Raw genomic sequence first — 3,172 nt, forward strand, 5'->3', positions numbered from 1 at the left:
CCTCCCTCTCTCTTTCTTTTTCTCTACCCCTTCCTTCCTTTCCATTTACATTGTTGTAATCATTGTGTCTATTGCTTTCATAGTTCTGTTTATTTCACTTTCTATTACTTCATATAAGTCTTTGTGTGCTTCTCTGAATTCTTCATATTTGTCATTTCTTACAAGGCAGTCAGATTCTGTTACATTACTGTGCCACAATTTGTTTAGCCATTTTTCCAATCAATGAACATCAACTTTGTTTCTAACTGTTGATTTGAGGAAAAGTCGTAGTAAGTTGAAAAAACATGGAAGCAAAGGAGAAACCTTCTATCCTGTCTGAGGAACTCCTTGTACGCATAGAGTCTGCTAATTTTCTGCCTTTCTAATGTGTAGTGGATCTCTAAGGTCCTTTCCAGTTATAAACTGATATGATTTTATCTTTAGGGCCAAATAGATAGACCAAAAATCTTTATTAGATCTTCCTTACACCTCATTCTTTAGATGTAAAATGAAAGGGTTGAAATATGATCTTGCTGGTCCTTCCAGCTTCCAAATCTCATGATTGTAGATTATTACAGACTCCTAGAGGGAAAGGGGACTTTTCTGTCTAAATCTCTGTCTACAGATGTCCCTTGAAATTAACAAAGGCTTTGGCAGAGGAGAATAATGAAGGTTTCCACCAGAGAGAGAATTTTGGAAGCTTTGCAAAAATGTAGGTCATTATTTGGGATAGTCAATTTAAAAGGCCAGATGTTCAGAGGTGCCCAACTCCCTCCCCCACTCCCAACACACATAAATGAGTTGATTCAGCTGGGTGTGGGTCATCTTAATAACTTAGCCAAATACTAAATATGACTTAATTCTGTGTTCAGAATGATGTGACATGAACTAATTTTTTCTCCTTTCATTTTCATATATCTAATCTTTGTTGATATCCTTTTTTTTACCTAATTTCTGAATATATCCCTCCCCTTCCTCTACACAGTTATCCCTTATAATAAAGAATGAAAAAGAAAGAGAAGAAAGGAGTTCAGCAGAACTAACTAGTATATCAACTGAATTCAATAGTGTATGTAGGGGTAGCTAGGTGGTGCAGTGGATAAAGCACTGGCCCTGGATTCAGGAGGACCTGAGTTCAAATCCAGCCCCAGACACTTGACACTTACTAGCTGTGTGACCTTGGACAAGTCACTTAACCCTCATTGCCCCCCCCCCCAAAGTGTATGTAACATTCTATCCCCATAGTCCCCCACCTCTGCAATGAAGGGTATCTCATCTTTGGGGCAGCATGGCATAGTGAATAAAGAACTGGCCCCAAAGCCAGAAAGATCCAGATTCAAGTCCTGCCTCTAACACATATAGGCTGTGTGACCCTGGGCAAGTTACTTAAGCATTCAGTTCTAAACCTCTAGGTCTTAGAGAAGGTGCTGATGATCAGTGTCAGGGGGAGTTTCGTCATCATAGTTATTGTGTATGTTGTTTTACTAGTTCTACTTACTTCACTCTGCATCAGTTCACATAAATCTTCCCTTGCAATAAGAGAGCAAGGGGAAAAAAGTTCTCTCTCTTTTGAGGCAGCCTCTTTTCTCAGGACACAATCACTGCCTGTTGTCTCTTAGCCTTATGGAAAGCAGGGAGGAAAGATAATTGTCTCTCCACCCCACTCCCCATGAGCAACTGTGGCAGAGACACATACATGAGAGTGCATACATTTCAGGCCTTAAGGAAAGCCAATACAAAGGTATGAAGAAAAGATATGTAATGTGGTGAGTAGGTAAGAGAGCCAAAAGAGTTTAGTGAGTAGGGGAGTAACATGTATAGACTTTTACTTATGAACTAACAACAACAAAATTTTTTTGGGTGGGTGGGGCAGGGCAATGAGGGTTAAGTGACTTGCTCAGGGTCACATAGGAACTAATGAAATTTTAAAATAACTAATTAAATTACTAAGACTTACAAAAAAAGATGCCTCTAACAACTTATCTTTTCCTTCCTTTTACTGTGGCCCCTTTCATTGTTTTTGTTCATTCCCTGACCCCTTTTTGCAATTATATTTTGTTATATTTTCCTTTCGTAACAGTCACTATTTAATGAGCTTCTGATTCTGCTTTCTTCACTTCACATTATTTAGGATCCTGGATTTAGAAGTGGAAGAGTCTTTCCTTCATGATCATCCAGTCCAATTCTCCTATCTTACAGGTATAGAAACAGAGGGGCATCGAAATCAAATGACTTGCCCAGTATCACTAAGTGGGTCAGTAGCAGGGCCATGATTAGACCTGAATTTTTCTGACTTCTATTCCAGGACTCTTACAGCTATGTTAACCTGACCTTTATGGAAGATCATAGATTGAGAGCCAGAAGGGATCTTAGTTGTCATCTAAGTCAATCACATTATTTTACAAATGGGGAAACCAAGACTCAGAGAGGTTGTAACTTGACCCAGGTCACAAGATAATGGGAGGGAGGAAATGAGGGAGTCTTTCAAGATTTCTATTTATTCCTTTTTTTCCCCCATTTTTAATTGTGCTATACTCTCCATTACATTCAAATGCCACACTTCATTCTGTTATTTGCCAAATGTTGGAGCATTTAAGTTTACTTATGTTTTGTTGAAATTAGAGATAATATTCCTACAAATATGTCTGAATTGGCAGTTTTTTTGTTTGTTTTCTTTGTTTTACTCATGGATAATATTTTTAAGGAATATTCCTAATAATAATTGGTCAAAAAGTATAATTATTTTTGATAAATTTCACTGTGTTTAGGGCTGAACTTGTCTAGCTCTTAGAATTGTCAGTGGGGCTGAGCAATATATGAATGCCACTGGTAGATTTGTTATAGATAGGATGTAAAAGGATTGGATCTGTGATTTCATGGCACAGGGACCTCCCAGTGAGGAAATTTCCTTTACCAAAGTAGATGGGTATTTTTTCGGCAACTTATCATCTTACATAGTTGCTCAGAGTGTTGAGAGGTTAGGTGACTTGCCCAGGGTCACACCATGAGTATGTGTCAGAGGCAAGACCTGAACCAAGGTTTTCCTAGTTTTGAGGCTAGTTCTCTAGAGGCTGAGAAGAAAAGAGATGTTAATAAAGCTTATACTTACATAACACTTGAAGGTTTGCAAAGCACTTTTAAGTGAATGCCACAATTTGAGAATTGCAAGGGACTTTAGTGGCCATTTAGTCTG

The sequence above is a fragment of the Dromiciops gliroides genome, chromosome 2 (assembly GCF_019393635.1).
Source record: "Dromiciops gliroides isolate mDroGli1 chromosome 2, mDroGli1.pri, whole genome shotgun sequence".
Taxonomy (NCBI): domain Eukaryota; kingdom Metazoa; phylum Chordata; class Mammalia; order Microbiotheria; family Microbiotheriidae; genus Dromiciops; species Dromiciops gliroides.